This window comes from Rhinolophus ferrumequinum, chromosome 18 (genome assembly GCF_004115265.2).
Source record: "Rhinolophus ferrumequinum isolate MPI-CBG mRhiFer1 chromosome 18, mRhiFer1_v1.p, whole genome shotgun sequence".
In the NCBI taxonomy this organism is placed as follows: domain Eukaryota; kingdom Metazoa; phylum Chordata; class Mammalia; order Chiroptera; family Rhinolophidae; genus Rhinolophus; species Rhinolophus ferrumequinum.
The window spans coordinates 24784518-24802627 of record NC_046301.1 but is presented as its reverse complement, the minus strand read 5'-3'; the positions used below and the strand labels follow the sequence as shown (position 1 = coordinate 24802627).

Genomic DNA, 18110 nt, shown 5'->3' with positions numbered 1-18110 from the left:
GGGCGGAATCTCATTTTAACGTGCATTTATTGATTACTCCTGAAGTTGAAATTTTTTCATATGCTAATTCTTTATTTCTATTACTTCTGTCTTATTCATTTACAGCACCCTTCACAGCCTTTTGAATATGACTCCTAGCACATCCTGAAAACAGAAAATCAATTTTGAACTAAATTGAATTAAAAGCTACAAATTCAAAGTGACTCAACAAAAACACTCAGACCAAAAAAAAAAAAAAAAAAAATTACTCCAACATAAATTGTGAACTAAACTATAAAAGCATATGACTAATATTGCAAACTTGCTTGCTGAGGCCCTTTCTTCATGAGGTGAATGGAACACATACCTTTATTGCTTACAAGATGCTGGCTGTAGGGGACATCCACCCCTGAAGGCTCAAATAGCTTCTGCTAGTTTGAAGAACAAGCAGTGTTTGATGCAGACAGAAAGAATACAGAAGCCAATAAAGTATGTGCCAGCAGCCAGTGTTCCCTACAAAACTTGAACTTGAGACAGATGCCCCTCCCAATAAACCTTGAATTTTGCAAATATATGACCTTATTCCCTAAATTCAACATATGTGTCTTTGGAAAGGTTTCTATTAACCTATGACTTCTGGGATATACAGATAATAGGCAGAATCATAATTGAAATGATTACATAAATAGTCACCTTTCCCCCAGAAAATGCAAGCTATTTTTTTCCCAGCAGTTCAAATCACATTTAGAGGTCCTTGGGTTTTCTATTATTTCTTTGTAGAATTCTAGAGACCCCAAGGATCATTTCCAGACAGCATAGTTTTTGCTAACAGCTTCCAGTGACTTACTTTGCCATTCAAATTCAGAAGTTGAAATTAAGAATCAAATGTTCAGTTTAAAAAAGATCTGTACCTTTGTTTGTTTGTCTTGTTCCTTTGTTGCTTTCAGTTTTATATCCCACATATGAGCAGTCATATGGTTCTTGACTTTTTCTATCTGACTTATTTCACTCAGCATGATAATCTCAAGATCCATCCATGTTGTCGCAAAAACTCATTGATACAGATAACAGTTTAGTGGTTACCAGAGGATAAGTGAAGAGGGGAGTGGTAGAAGAGGGAAAAGGGGGTCAAATATATAGTGATGTATTAGAAATGTACACTTGAAACCTATATAATTTTACTAGCCAATGTCACCCCAATAAATTTAATAAACAAAAAATAAATAAATAAAATATATATACAAAGAACTCAAGTGAGTTAATAAAAAAAGATGAATAACAAAATAAAATAGGCAAAGTACATGAACAGGCACACACACACGTACACACACAATGGCAAATTAACACAGAAAGAAGTGTTCAATTTAAAATTTTTTAATTCACAATTAAAGAGACGAAAATTTTATTAAAAATCTATAGCTAAAAGAACAGCTATAGAACTGGAATTACCAACATTCTAGCCAGTGACCATCACTGCAATAGTTTCTTCTCTTTTCATTTATGAGTGATTTATCACTCTGTCTGGACTTTGACATGTAGCATCAGCCAATCCAGATTTTAAAGGAGGGCTTGGCTCTCACAGTGCTGACCAGACAGAATCCTTCCTCTGGGGGTGGTTAAGACGTCAGAGTAGAGCTCCTTGGGAGATTAACTCCAGAATACTACTTGTACTCAGGATTTAACCTGTACTGAACCCAACTGGATCGGGATCAGGTTTTGTAGTTGTCATGGGACTCAAGAACAACCAGAAAGGACAAGTTTGTCGTATTTCCATTACTTTATCCCCTATGGGTATATACTATAGGAAGGTAAAAACATTATTCAGTTAAAAAGTAAAACCAAGCAAAATAATGATGATTACATTGCCCGTCCAAATATTATGCTTCTTCTAAATGTTCTACCAGTTTCTAAACTACATTTTCACATATACAAATTTATATGCAATTTGATTTATAAGGTATTTAAGGGATGTTTCTGCATTTTGTTTATTTGTGTTTGGTTTTTGTTTTTTAGTATCATGCAAAATAAATTACACTTTGTACTAAATCTATAACTATCATGAGTAAATCCACTTCACCAAGTTAAAGAAAAAAAAAAAATCAGCCCAAACCAGACTTTAGTTTATATTAAAAAGTTCCCTAGGGAACTGGGTTTTACATTTGAGCCCTGATTTAGCTAAAAGATTTATAAGGGCACATGTAGAAATACAGGTCCCTTTTGGGTGATGAACTAGGGTTGAGACATAATTATGATTCTCTCTGCTCTCCATTTCACTGGAAACGGCTCCCAGGAGCCCAGAGGTGAGTTGGTCGTCAAAGAAGAACATAAATGGTCTATGTACTGTGACCACCTGGGTCACTTTCCCAGTCTCCAACACCAATCTAATGGACATTAGAAGATGATACACAAACATTTCCAGACATTAAATTAATGGGAATATTTGCTTCCCTTGGAAAGCTAGTGTCACCGATAAGTTTTGTAGACCTTGAAGCCAAATTTTGTTGGATCTATTTGTGCAATATCCTCCAAGCTGTTGCTCAGTTCAGCCTGTCACAAGTGTGATGGCAGCACTCATGAGCCTAAGTGAAAAATGATGTCGCCAAGTACCCTGTGCAAAACAGTCCAGGAATAGAAAATTGAAATTTTCCTTGTAAAAAAATAAAATTGCTTAATAACTTGCTGGAATTTCTCAGGAGTGAGGTCATGCACTGGAAGGCCTGATCTTGGCGGCCTATCCTCTTGGAAAATGTCCCCAAATCATCACCTAACGGGACAGAGTGGGGGAACCTATTCATTAGGTCACTGGGGGTGCAGCACAGTTTCTCACAAGACTCATGGTGTTGCGGTGTTGGTACCGGTATCTTGGTGGCCATTGTTGCTACTGTTATTTAACTATCACAGCAAAACCTGAGCCACCCAGAAAACTCCTCCCAGGAGCCTGGTCATCAACAGCCGGTATCAAGAACACAAGGCTGAATGTCCGTGTTCAGTTATATAACAAAAACAAGATTTAACAAGGAGGTTATAGGAAGAAGCTTCTATTCTTTCTCTTGACGACACCTCCCCCACCAACCACATCCCCTCACCTCTGTGAACAGCTAAGTGCAACAGGGTCCCTATCTTGCAAAACTTTGATAACCACCCTGCTCAGATGAAAACTATCACGTTATCAGTTCTCACTAAGAAAAATATACACATTTTGTACACATATTTTTGGTACACTAGGAGGAGGTAAAGGTGTGAAAAGTCAGAAATGTACAAATCTGAGAAAACATTAGCAAGATATTGTTCAGAGTAGTTGTTTCTGGAAGTCTGACAGTCAAGTAAGTGCTGTATGGAGAAGATATTTTAAATTATTTTAATCCTATTTAGTTCTGTTGACTGAGAACTTGGTCATCATTAATTGTTTATTTCCTAAAGTAAGAGTATTTACATACTTTTCTAATATTTCTGTTGAGGATTTCCTATACCTTTGATGAAAGTATTTCGCTGTTGTAGGTGTACCAGCTTACCACTATTTTTTTTCATAACTATTTTATTTTCGCATCCAAGGTGAGGTGTGTTTTTTTTTAATTGTTTTAATCACATAAACTATTTATGGAAGTTAATATCATTTTTGGATACCCCCCAACATCAAGATTTCTCTACATTAGAATAAATTTTATCTGCTAATTTGTGTAAGGATCTGCCCATCAATAAATGGTCTCTGCCTGTGAACCTTTAGCTGGGGAACTAACAGTGGATTCACAGATGTCTCTTGTGGTTCCAGGGATTAGGCAGTCTGTCTGATCCATGAACCACAAGCCACACAGGATATAACACTTAAGCTGTCGTATAACTACTGCATAAATAACAGGTGAAGTTGTCCCATGACTGCCATTCTCTTGATTATTACCATAATCTCCTATGCTTTCAAGCAATACTGAAGTGTATCAATTTATTTATGCCTTAATCTCAGTCCTGGAGGATTACTTTCTTATCCTTTGGTGTGTGGTAGTCAAAGGAGAGTAATCACCACTATACTTTGGCTAATAAGGGTAACCTTTATCCTCCATATTCACCTAAGTAGGTCCAAATGAAGAAATTGGTAGTGAACATGAAAATAATATATGCATTGAAATATTTATTTTATGAGGTAGATGTATTTTTAACAACTGACCTTTCAAAATTAATAGCAACATGAAAAAGTAGGAAGGAACATCAGAACAGAAGCAGAAGCAAATAGAGAAAATAAAAGTACCCACCAGATAAGGACATTTGTGACACTAGAAACAAAGTGTACATAACGAGAAACAGGAAAGCCAGATGCAAGTTCTACCAACTGAGCAAACCAATGATGGGTGAAACCGGATGATACATCATTAGCCAAAGCAGGATGAATCTTCTGTGCTACATAAGAACCTATTACACCCAAGAGTTTGTAAATCTCATTAAATCTGAAAGGCAAAGAAATGATACCAATAATAAAAGAGCATGCCTCATTGACTATAAGTCATCTAGAATATAATAACCTGCATAAATATATAATGGTAACATTTGTCCACACAGAATAGAAAGAGCAGTTCATTGAACCATTTAAAGCAAACCTGTTGGCTTTATCAAATATCTGCAATTATCTACCCCTAGATGTTTGGAAATGAGAAATCATCACGTCACAGCTAGCACCTGTTCCCAACATGAATGCCCTTCAGTTACAATAAAAACTCATTGCATTACTGATAAGTATGAAATCTCAAAAGACAGTCACTTAAGACCTACCTTATGGGATCAGGTGCACAACTGCATGGAAAATCATCTCAATTTCAAAGCAGCAAAAGTACTGATGTGCCCGGGCACTCCCATGAGGCTGTTTTATGCCGTTTCTCCAACCATTTCCAGTCCTGCTTTGGCTTCCAACAAGAGAGCTTGAGGAATAAAGAGATGCATTTCAGTTCATTTTGTTGGGGTTCATTTGAGTACTGAGTGCCTACTTACTATGGGTGCTAAGTACCAGGCTAGACTCTGGCAGCCCAAGATGGAGAAGGCAGGATCCCTGTTCTTCAGGAGCCCCTACTCAACACGGTCTTGAAAGAGGTGATTAAATAAATGAAGATGTTAGGGTGGAGCCCTAATCCGATATGACTGGAGTTATAAGAAAAGGGAGGAAAACCAGGGATGCTCATACACAGAGGGGTTGTCCCTCTGTGAAAAGGCAGCAAGAGGGCAGCCATCCGCGAGCCGAGGAGTGAGGACTCAGCAAACCAACCCTCTTGCCACCTTGACCTTGGACTTCCAGCCTCCAGAACTATGAGGAAATAAATTTCTGTTGTTTAACCCACCCAGTCTGTGGTATTTTGTTATGGCAGCCCTAGCAAACTAATACAGCATCCTTCCCTGTATCAAGGTCGCTTGATGAATGCAGGAGACAGTGAAGGGAGTTAGGGGATCTCTAAAAAGAGCTCACGAGGAGCTCCCCGTCCCTGTGTGTGTTTCATCCAAGGAGAAACTGGATGAATCCTTCTCAGGGACAACACAGTGGGTGCAAGACAGACCAGCTGGTCTCAAACCTCTTTTCCAACACTTAGATTCTATCATTTTTCTCTACAAACTTCAGTGTCTCCGTGGAAGAGAATTATTACTTCCATTATCATATATACATCAAGGTCTCCTATCCAGAAATTAAAACGAAAACAAAAGTGAATTTAAATACTTTCACTGACTCCCACTGGCCCCTCCTTCATTTCGCTCCTTAATTTCTTGAACACATGGTCTCTTACTGCTGACATCATCTGTTCCCCACGTTTTGGAGGTGGGTGAGTATTTGAAACGGAACTCAAAGGACCCATCAGATCTTACCAAATGGGAGGAAAAGGTCTGGGAGTTGTCTTACCAGCTGAGAAGAAGGAGGGTGATGGTCGTCTGTCTCTACTGTCAGGGTAATGGAGAGGTGAGGTGGCCTTTGACCAGCTGCAGTTACCACAAGAAAGCAGGATTCTAGAATTTTCAGCCAGGATCCAGAGTCAGCAGATGTGTCTGCTCTTGCTGGTTGTAAAGATCGACTCAGCTTAGGGAACTGTGATCTGCATTAGGTTGTTGGCCAGCGGAACCAACTCTGTTGAGAGAAAATAATAGCAAGAATAATGGCTACTGCTCACTTAACATTTTCAGTTTTGTCAATACATTCTATTTCCTGTGCCACCAAATCATTTTACAAAGCTGCGGCTGCGAGAACGCGTTCAGTGACAAGGATGTCCCTGCTCTTCTGTTCCCTCCTTTGGTAAAAGTGCTAATGAAGAGCACACTCCCCAAAATGTAAATAGCGCTTTGATTAAAAAGCTGACACATGTACTTAATGCCACGGAACTGTAAACTTAAAAATGGTAAAATTTATGTCATATATGTTTTACCACAATTTTTAAAAAGTAACACAAAGTTTTTATCACATAATAAAGTAACACCTCTCAGCGTGTTAACCTTCTAAGAGAGAAAGAAGGAAACTGGCTAATAGAACCATGTTGGTCAGCATGGCGGGGTGGGAATACGAATGGAGAGCTGAGAATTATATCACCTGCACGCAAAGAGACTTAAATGTCTTTATGCTGAGAAGAATACTCCATGTGAACTTCTCTGCAAAACACGAGTCACACTATCCTAGTGGATTTTACAAGGTTATACTCTTAAGTTGTTTGAACCAGGTTTCTATGAACACTCTCTGTCTACTGTTTTTGAAGAAGAAGGTCAAAGCCCAGGGTGGAGGGCCAGACTCCAGATGTTGTGGCTCACCCTGTCAGAAACAAATTCACTCTCTGCGCTTGGCTTGTCTCTCAACAATGGCATGTGACTGGAAAAGAGAATGGCTCGATTCCAGGAAATCCTTCTGTTCTGTGTTTGCCTTAAGTGTATAATTTTATATTCAGCTCTCCCTGCAGAGTAATAACAAACTACATCGATTATACACTTGCTGTATGCAAAACATACCACTGAATCTTGGGGCTGTGGCAGTACAAAAAATATATACTCCTGCCATCACCAGGCTTAGAATCTGGATGGGCTGACAAAACATGTTTCTAATCAGTAATGGTTACCCTGAGGAGATTACCAGTGAAGATTAATTACAAGCGTTTTCCTTGGAGTGCCAAACCGTTTCCCTCAGTTAATATTTCAACTACTTGTCATCTATTTTGTAATACAATTTTTGACTTAAAATACAAATTCCAACAACAGTAACAACATTTTAAAAAATAATTAGACCTCTTTCCAATTTAGTGAGCCTGACTTTCGTTTTAATGTGTGCAAAATGTAAGTCATATTTGCTTTCTCTTTCCTGGGATGATGGTGTGGAGTTCATTCCTGGCCCAGCCCTTCACTGCTGAGTGGCACTCCAACTCTCCGAGGCATTTGGGGGTTTATTTGCAACCCAGGCAAGTCCCTCAACACTTCATTACATCTACATAAGTTCCCAGAGGAGGCCTCTGTTAGTGGAGTCAACTGACATGATGCACTAACGACAATTTGGCAGAAAAAATAATAATAAATAGCACTAAACATAAAATATGCACTCCATACTTCTAAGTGTCGTACTCCTTCAACCCTCAATAGGTGCGTTAGTCACCCATTTGACAGATGAAGAAACTGAGGCATGGAGAGTTTAGGTGACTTGTCCAGGATCTCACAGCTAGAAAGCAGTAAAGTCAGGTTGGAACCCCGTCTGAGATTTTACTATCGGTCTGCCCGGATATCAGCCTAGGAGAAGCTGATATCTCCCGGTACCAAGTATATATATCAAATTAAAACACAGGCTTTACTTTCTTGGGTTGTAACTATGCTGAAGAAGAGAATCTAAGAAAACATCTGCAATCCTCATTTCCCCCTCTGTGACAAAAAGACTCTGACTCCCCTCCCCTGGGGAGTCTTGAAGTCTGTTCTTCCTCTTTTAGGCATTCCTCCTTCCCTGGGAAACAAGAGCATCCAAATAGCTTAGAGGGTTCCTTTATCTTCCTTCCCTCCATCTACTGTCTTTATCTAATTTCCTGGCAATTTACATTTCATTGAACGTATTTTCATAGCTGGATCACCTCAAAATGCCAAAAAAAAAAAAAAAATCTAATCCATGCAGACCAGTCATGCTTGTTATACAAAATATATCATAAATATATATTCCTAACTATAGCGCCAACACATTTCAGTTTGCTGAAGGATTTTAGTAAAAGAAACTAATTCAAAAAGTCATTTTCTTTCTTAAAGAAAGTTTTGCTCTCCCAGGTTACATTCTTGTAAGCATTCTCTTTCTCAGCTACATAATGTAAACATATTTGCAAAGCATATTTCCTTTGTTGTTTCCTTTCAGTAATGCTCTTATTTCCTGTAGCCATTCCTATATGAAACACCTATAGGAGTTCATTGAAATTGCCAATTAGAGATGTGGATGAACTCTTACAAATCCCATCAGCTCAGGCCTCTCAGTTTCAGAGAGCAGCGCTATATTCTCCTGCTAATAGTGGCCTATTTTTATTTCTCCATGTTAGCCGACAATGTCAGTTACAAATGCAATGGAATCAGATCATAACTTAGCTGGTTGTCACAAAGATTCTGTTCTGATACAAATCATAGCATAACCATAGAAAAAGGTTCATGTACTATTTTCCAGTTGTCAATGTTTTCACTAACCCCAACTTTGCACCATGTCAATCTACAATCCTTACCAGTATTTACTCATCACTTGACAATTATTGATCAACAATAGTAACGTAAGCACTACACAAAGCATGGAATTAGATATGAAATGCACACGTATATGTGGTAGGCATTAATTCTGTTCCCTCATATCCAGTTCTTCTCCACTTCCAGCCACAGAGTAGGCCTGCCATTCCACCCCTCTAATGTGAGGGATGGCCTTCTTACTGATTTTGGCCAATGGAATGTGAGTGAAAGTGACATGTATCACTTCCCAGTGGAAGTATTTAACGTCTAGTAATGGACTCACCAGTCCCTCTATGCCAATTAAGTGAGTATGGGAGCACATCTTGATGTGCAAGTGCCATAAAATAAAGCAGCTGGCAATGCTGAGCTGGGAAAACAACTGTCTTGGAAGGACACCTCAACCCACAGCAAACTTAGCATTAGTGAGAGACAATCTTCTGCTGTTTGGTGATGATTGTTACAGCAGTATAACCTAATCCATCCTGACCGATACAGTATTGGATGTGATCTGTGATTTGCATATGGGTAATTCCTGAGTAAATGAGTTGTTCTGCCAATGGTCAAACATCATGTTAACCCGACTACTGAAAATGAGTACTAATGTGTACAAAGAGCACTGGGAAAGATAATTTGTGTACATCAGTGTACAACTGTCTTTACTTCTCTAAAAGCCCTGTCCTCCTCCCAAACTATACCCGAGAATGAACACATTCCTATCCCAGATGACATAAACTCATGGAGTGATAACCCTCAACTATGCTTAAACTTTCCTCCACCTTCCCTGTCGGTCATCCTCAGGACAGGCAGAACTGAACCTTCCAAGTATCTTCTCCGAGAACCAGAAAGTTCTGGCTCCCAAAGGACATTCTTCTCTGCACAAAGGAATACTTGAAAGACATGAATGGGCAAAATGGCTCAGAAAAATAAGAGCGAACCAATCTCAAATTCTAACCATGCCATTTTTGAGGTTAACAGAAAAGCTCATTTGTCTTTTTTTTTGTTTGTTTCATGGCAAATCTAAAATTCCTCTTTTCAACCAAGTTGGTGTGGGAAATATCATATTGAGAAATACAAGAAAAACGGTTCCAGAGTTGTGGCCTATCTAGCTAAGTGACAAAAGATATTATGATCAAACTTCCACATCTGGACCCTGAGGTGCTTACCCTGACCCATCTTAATCATGATATATTTACATACGCCAGCTGCTACAAAAGCACTGCCATTTATGAACTGGTAAGAAACTAGAGAGGAAACATCAATCAATACAGGGAAATCCACTCGTGAAATTGAATATGGATCGAATACTATATTCAAAGGTAATTTATTATGACATAGATTTCCATTGGTTGACATACGGAAAGTTATTTCAAACAGTAAGTATCATGTGACTGGCTTTTTATAAAGCTTTGTGTATATTCCTTTTCTCTTAAATTAGAAGAATACAACTATTTTTCACATTTTTTTGGTAGATCTGTGCAGTGAAATTAAAGAGATTTCCATTTTTCTTTTTATAATTTCTGTGTTGCCTGAATTTTTTACATGTATTACTTTTATAAACAACAAAGAAGCATTTGTGGGAGGGAAAGCAATTCATGAGTAAAAATGAAAGTTTCATTCTAACTTGATTGAATTTTCCATCTATTTCCTTTAGTCTTCTATCCAATTGTCTGCTGTTGATTTGGGAAATGCAATTATGCAGGATACATCACTTATCTGGTGGTTAATGAGAATTTCCCTTGTATTTATTAGAATTTAGTTATTAGACGTTGAATATTCTTCTCTACAAGTGAATTTATAAACTGGACAGAATGTAATCTCCCTTTGTTCATTTCAGTTGGTCTTCTGTGAGGGCAAGGAACAGATCTCGCAAGATCTTTTACAGAAGATTTTTTTGATTGTCTGCTTTCTAATAAGGCTTATGAATGCAAAAAAAAAAAACTATATTCTATAACAATACAAAAAGCAACTAAGGTTCTCAGACATGACCCACAAAAGGATCATTAGCTTTGGCCTTTGTTATTCCTTTCCCTAGCAACACATATTTCACTCTGCGAGGACCTTCACAGCCTTCATAGCCCTTTATCCAAGTGTAATGGGAAAATGTCTTTATCCTTAGAAATATGTGCCATCTTCACCTTTAACTTAAATGCAGATAAATGGAAATCCTATTTTAACCTACAAATACTAACCTTTTGATTTCCCCCACAGTGCATGGTGGAGACCCAATGTCTTCTGATTGGAGGGTTGGAATTAAACCCCAAGGAACTTTAGGAATTCATTCTTTAATGCATTAGGCTACTAATTACATCATCAATGGTTAAAGAGAAGAGCAGGGCAGAATTATTTGTCCTGCCTGTGATAACACGGTAACATTCCATGGAAATCATCCCAAGGACTATCTATCTGCCCCAGTCTCTCTCCCTCTCCCTCTCCCTCTCCCTCTCTCTCTCATACACACACACACACACACACACACACACACACACACACACACACCACACACACACATTCAAAATGAAAGAAATCTGGTTTTGAGACTGGGTACAAGCAAGACTGACCCCCTTTTCCCTCCCCCCACCCTACCTCCCCTAACTCCTCTCAATGGAACTATAAGTAGCACAATAAGTAAAATGTTTCAACTTCATAGTACCAAATAGAAGATAGTAAAAATGTGTTTTCAGTATTTATTCCAGGGAAGAATTGATCATAGAAAACCTCAGACAATCTTGCTCATTTTGAAGCTCTAATCCAGACAAACTTGGGCATGGGAAAGGGTTTCTGAACTACTACAAACAATAATAAAATAACTGTACTTATAAAAGCAGTCTTTTCTTTCTTTTTTCTTCCAGGGCTGAATTTGTTTTGAATTTCTTAAACTAAGATTTCAAGGAAACCAGGGAAACAAAGCTGTGAACATCATGGGTAAAATGATCACAAGACACTTCATAGCCTGCCCATTACAAGAAGCCCAATTTGACATTTGAAAATGTTATTTCTATGTTATATTTCACTCCCCATTATACCACTGGAGATATACAAACTATTAATATTAGGCTTACTAATGAAACTTTGTTAACATCTAGTGCCAATGAATTCAGAGTGCTGAGTCTGTGTATGCTGCATGCTATAGTTACACTAGTTACACTACTTATACCAGTTACACAATAGTTACTATAGTTACACAGGTTACACTATTAGCCCTAAATCAACCCAAAACAAATACTTTTTTTAATTTACATATTTGTCTGTTGCTGTGAATACCTGTGACTTACTGAAGCTGAATATGTCCCAAAAGGATGAATCCCTTTAACAAATCTGTCAATTTTCTTAGTTTGGGCAGCATAAAACTTATAGAGAAAGACCAAAACACAGAATATGGAAAGGTGTCCCTAAAAGTCAGTTCAGTAAGAATGACAAAGGGCTTTTTATTCTGGGATTTGTCTCTGGAAAGATCGTACATGTGTGCAGGAATTCAGATTCCATCTGTTGCTTTAGAGCCAACAGGCTTTGTTGTATTGACTTTGTGCTCTTATCTGATGGCAATAAATTCCCACCAGAGTGAAACACCAGCTTAGCCACTGACCCCTGCTGTTCAGATCACACAATGGAGCAGGTCTTTCTTCCCAGAGACACTCTGTGGCTTCTGGACCACCCTCTATGAATGGCCTTGGGATTTTGCTGTTTCCACTCAGGACTTCCTAATGTGAGCAATTAGGAGATGCTTCATTTCATGAGTCTCATCAGCAGATGCAACACATCAGTGAGCAATAAACTACTGGAACCTGAGAAAAAGACACAGAAATTGGGGAGAAAGAGGCAGGGAAGGGGAAAGAATAAATATCTGGCAGAGTTCCTTGCATATCAGAGGTGCTCAATAAATATTTCTTTAATTCAGAGTGCAAAATAAACTAGGTGTACACAGTTGACCGGAATTTCAAAATTTTGAACCCCAAAGACCAAGGAATTACTACCGGTCCAGCAAATTTGAGACCTTATGCTGTAAACATAAGGTGGCTGGAGAGGATATGTGCACTAAACAAAAATGGAATTTCCTTTCCAGAGGTCCGTGTCACTGAACTTACTCCCCAAGGTGTTTTTGTTTGGTCAGTTGTTTTTGTTTTTGTTTTTGAAATAGAAGCAGCCAAGGAATGCATTAGTAGGACATGCCACGCAAAAGCCTCATCCTTTCTCCCCAGTATCTAGGGTCATTTTCTCGTTGAGGAATAATACTAGCAGAAATGGAAATTGGTCTCTCCCGGGGCACCAATCACAGTCTCCATGATGTGCCTCTAGATGTTCTGAGAAGAGCACAGTACTATCAAACAGCTTTCTCAGTCTGGCCAAGTCATTGTTAACTAAAACCCTCATGTGGCTGGGGAAGCACAAAAAAATCATGTTGCAGTAGTAGATTATCACTTTAGGTGTATTTGATTTTTAAATCATTTTGGAGCTACTGTTTTAGCCATTTTACTGAGTTCCTAAGCATCCATCCATGGCTTTCAGGCCTTTCTCAAAGGGCATGTTCGCTGTACTTGGTACAAAGAGGCCTCGAGAACTTGAGGGGTTCACACTGGCTTAGGACACAGCAACCAGAGAGCTCACAAAGCCCGGCGCAATTACAGCTCTCCCCAGGCGGCCTCCTTCTCAGCCAGGTGGCCCGTGGGTAGGGGCCTGGGGTGGCTCCTGCTTCGCCCCAGGGAGCTGTCACCCTGCTCCCTGCTCCCAGAGTCCGGCAGAGCGCCCACCGCAGCCTTGGTCTCCACTGCCCATTCCACGCCCTTCCTGGGCCAGCTTTTCTCTCCCGGTAAAGGGGGCGCCGAGCCCCCATATCGGCCTCGGCGGGGACGGGGACAGCGGGCATGGCAAGCGCCAGGCCTCCCTCGTGGCCTCCGCACCGGCCGAGTCAGAACCTACGTTTGCTTTTCCAGCTCCGATCTGGGCCCCGCCGGCCCCTTGAAATCTTAAAGGAGATACACGCTACCGCGGGGGTTAGCACTTAGTAAGCTGTCCGCCCTTAGTCTTGACTCTTCTTTTCTTAATATGCAAGGCAAAGGCTCTCCCTTCACAGGGCGGGACCTCGGTACCGGAAATCTGAGTCCCACCCTTTGGGGTCCGAGAGAGCCCAGAGCGCGCGCCCAGGGAGCTGCGGGCACCTGCCCCGCGTGCTTTGCGGGGGGAAGCTTCCCATCTATCGCGGACCGCTTCCTCGCAGCGGCGCGCGGCTGCTGGGAGGGTCAAAGGCGAAAGAATGCACGTACTAACCCATCCACCGCCCCTCCCCCTCAAAAAAGACGGCCTCAAACACCCAACACGTAAAATGTGAACGATCTCAGAGACTCAACCGCGTAAAGGAAGCCGACTTGAAACCCTCGTGGAACCATCTGTTTGGGAAATGGCGCCCCCAGATGGCTGCCGCGAATCCCACCGACAGAAGCTCGGGCTGGCGCGCCACACCGCCCTACCAGGATATGGATGGCCCCGGACAGTCCCAGGAGGAGAAAGTGACGTCACCCACACGGCCAGCCTGCCTGCCTGTGGATGAAAGCCAAGCAGCAACACTGTTGGGAAACACCCAACAGGTCAAGATGCGTCCCCAAAGCCAGCCCGTGTAACACCAGCAGCTGGACCCTCACGGTGTGATCCGGCTCCAGCCACTTAACCCCTCCGTGCCTCTGTATTCTCATGACTACTTACGAATTTGCAAAATGATAATAGTCACACCCATCTGCCCGCTGACAGTGAGGATTTCAGCAGACATGGGGTCCGCAGTCTGTTAGTGCAGCCGCTTGGCGTGGGTGCGCATGCAGTCTCTCCAGGAGGCTGTGGGCCTGCCCTAGCTAAACGCATCCTACCTGACTCAGAAGTTGCTATAAAGGTTTAAAGCCTCAGAGAAGGCCGTGCCTTTTAATAAGGAGCAGGTGTTATCGAACCAACGGGGTTTGTTGCTTGGCGTGTTCTATTCAAAGAGAAGCGTTTGTGGATAGTTTTATTTACTTGCAGCAAGTAAAAGAGAGACAGGATTCACATACAAAGCTGTCTCCCCAACGGAGGCCTACCCATTACTTATATACATTATATGATTAATTACATGTTGGTTTCTTCTTTGCAGTTGGCTAAACTTATCCGGTTGTGTTCAGGTCAAGCTCTCCGGGTTACAGCTGTGTCTGCAAAATACTGTGCTATATTTTAACATTTAGCAAGAATAGCATTTAATAAGAACCTCCCCAGACCTCTGAGACCCTTGTGCTATATAACACAGGGAAACCCAAGCTTTCCGATCGAAAGGAAGGTCAGATCAGGGGTACAGTCATTTGGGGGCTAAGAAGCTTGTTTCCAGTTTGAGGCTGCCCCTTCATAACTGGTGCTGGATTTTGAGAATTAAGAAATTGGCATATTACACTTGTTCTCCCCTTTCTTGCTTGTACTCCCTCTCAGAAATGAGTACATATGCCTTAACTTTCGTATTCGCGAGTGGGAGTGGGAAGGTCCGTTTCCCCGGCTCTCCACAGATGCAGAGCAGACGCAGGGGTCTGAGACCCCTCCCTCAGGACAAAATGTCTGAACATGAGAGCAAGGGTCCTACTGGCCCAGAAACTCCTCTACTACCACAGCCGAATTGTTCTGGCGAGATGGACGGGAATTTTCGTTGTGCCTCGAGACTCTTCTGCGCCTAGACAATCGGAATCATTCAAGCAGAGCAGAGGGCCAAATTGGGAACACGGATTGTCGAGGGTGTTCTTCAGGCCTTCAGCATTTGGGTGGGATGTTGTTCACTAGGTGTGTGGTGGGGGGTGGGCAGAGGTCCAACTCCATCGCCAGGGACCCAGGGCAGGCAGCCCCCTTTAAGCAGGCTGCCGGGAGGAGTGAGCACACACCACCACTTACCCTGGGTTTGGGTGAATAGTTTCGGTTCCTAAAAATGGGCCAGTACTAAATGAACCGGGGATGGGGGTGGTAAGCATTGATTCTCGGTTTGTAAAAGCAAAAGCCTTTGGATAAGCGACAAGGATCTGCACAGACCGGTAGGCACGAGGGCCAAGCCGGAGCGCAGAGGAGTTCGGGTGAATGAAGGTGCCGCGGCGTGGCTGCACACCACGTGTGCGTGTCCCTCTGCGGTTGCACAGCGACCCCGGCTGGGCAGGCGCGCCGCGACAGTCACCAAGCATCCGCTTTCATGCGCTTTCCACAAGGTCCGCGCTCGCGTCACAGCCTCCGTGGGAGGTGATTTTCCTGTCCACCTCAATCAGCTTGTCTCGCGGGCGCGCCTGTCACAAGGACACACACTTTCCCCGACACTAAAGAGCAGAGAAGGAAAGGGAGTGGAGCGCGACCCGAGGTAGGGAAGAAGACGCAGCCAGTGCAGGGTGAAGTCGAGGTTGGGTGGCGCGGCAGTGAGGAGGGCCGCGGGACCAGGAACCACGCAGGCCAGAACACCACTGTAGGCGCGACGGCGTTGGAAACTCCACTGAGGCTCCTGGCGCCCCCTGGCGGCCAATGGGGCCGCGCGGGCTCCCGAAACAATACTTCCAGCCGCGCGGGCCAGTGGGGCTCCGGAGTCTGTGCCACTCCCGGGTATGCGGTGGTGCCCCTCCTCAAACAAGCCGGACCGGCTCTAGGCTTCTAGAGCCCAGTCCGTGCTAGGGGCTGTTAGGGACCGAAGCGCCCCCGGGGGAGGGCGTTGGGACTGGAGGGGTGAATGCAGTAGGGCCCTCATCCTACCTCTGGGCCCAAGTCTCTCCCAGCTCAAGTTCTGGTTGACTCGGAATGTTTCCGTTGCGTTTGTGGTTTATTTTCAAAATAGTGTGTTGGGAACGCGGGATTTTTCGGCTTCTGGGGATTTTAGTTAGAAACTAAAAGGCCCAGGATCCATCCCGCGGAGGAACAGCCCTTTGCTGCCGCCCCGGCACTTCCCCGGCAAAACTGCACCCGTGTCAAAGCACAAAAGAGGGAAACTGTCATTTAGGGACCCGATTCTTGAAGTCCAGAAGATGCTCTCCCTCCAGATGGCGATTTTCCCTGTATGTTTACGGCCAGGACGGAGTAGGAGATAACAGAATGGGGCTTTCACCACCCAAATTAATCCCCTTTTCTAAGCAATGGGACCACAAAGCGAGCCAGGCGACTTGGACCTGGGGAGCCGCCAAGGGGCAAGTCATCTTTCCGGGAGGAGGGAAGTAGGGAGACTGCGGATAGGGCCTGCCGATGGCTCCGAATGGCCGGGAAGCAATAACAATGCTCCCACCTTACATATGAAAGAACTTTGGAGGGCTCGCTCCTCCGGGATTATCTCTTAGGACCTGCACCGCCACCCCGCTAGGGAAGCTGAGGGGGCGGAGACGACCTGCCTCTAGGGGACACTTGGAGCGGCTAGAGGAAAGGAGTCCCCCCCCGCCCCCCAATCACACACGTTCCCTCTGCTAGCACCCCAGTCCCAGTTGACAGCTAAGAACTTACCGTTTGCAGTCCCCAGGGGCACACTAGAGCTCCAGACCACGAGGGCAGAAGCCGGCATGTTTGTTCACCTCTGCACACGCGGCGCACAGCACCGTGCGGACTGGCATATGTAGGACGAAAGAACCAACTCTGGCAAGGCCACAACTAGCGCTTGTTGATCTCTAGGCAGGGCTCCCTCCTCTGCCCACCCCCACCCCTTCCCAGTCTGCCCACCTGGCTCATTCTCTGCCATTCCCTTGAGCCCAGCCCTAGTCCTTTCAAACCCGTGCCCTGGGGCACGTCGTCTGGCTTTCCTGAGAGCCCCGCTGCGAGGACTGTGTGTTAGGGCCGGTGACGCCTTCGCGCCAAGAGTCACCCCATTCATTTAAGGAAGAACAGGTCTCTCAAACCGGGAAATGGTGGCAGTCGTGTGTGATTCAGACGAGACTCTGTAGAGGTGTTTCCGCAACAGCAAAACCTAGCTTCGCCCCAACAAAATAACATCCCCAATGTTTTGGGTTTTTTTTTTTCCATGTCAAAGTTTTGCTCCTACGACTTACTGATAGTCTGATTTTTACAAGGGCAGCAGGAGCACACCGTACAGCACAGGACAGGTTGGTAACTGTAGCTGGAGATTCCCGACGAAACCAAGCTCACCGAGGAGGCCTGGGACCCGCAAATCCCGGCGCAAGTCGAGGGCACAAAGACCACGACGTCTGCGGGTTCGCGCCCAGGGATGCAGTTCCGCCGCGCAGCCCCGGGGGCAGAGCAGGAACTTCAGCTTGGGGTCAAGCACACCCTGGCCGGGGCCTCGCGAGGGGCGGAGCGCGTTCCCGCTGGGACCTGGCGGAGAGGCCGCCCACCGCGTCCCGGGCACCCCACGATCTCCCGCAGCCCGCGCCCAGCACTCTCACTGTTGGGACGCAGCTGCCAGGCTCGTCTATTTGTTTGTTTGTTGTTTAAAACGATCCTAGAGCGCGCGCTCGGCAGCATCTGAAGGGGGGCTTGGGAGACAGCCA

The 18110-nt window shown here is 43.7% G+C and overlaps 1 long non-coding RNA gene across 1 annotated transcript in view; it reads right to left on the bottom strand.

Annotated features, from left to right (window-relative positions):
• The window catches only part of LOC117037550 (uncharacterized), a 51948-nt gene extending 33913 nt beyond the window's left edge, over nt 1-18035 (bottom strand). The window contains exons 1-3 of the long non-coding RNA XR_004425544.1: nt 17113-18035; nt 5849-6070; nt 4738-4883 (exon numbers count right to left, since the gene is read on the bottom strand). This is a non-coding gene — a long non-coding RNA (uncharacterized LOC117037550). The remainder of the gene's footprint in view (nt 1-4737; nt 4884-5848; nt 6071-17112) is intronic.
• Between the last annotated feature and the right edge of the window lie 75 nt (nt 18036-18110).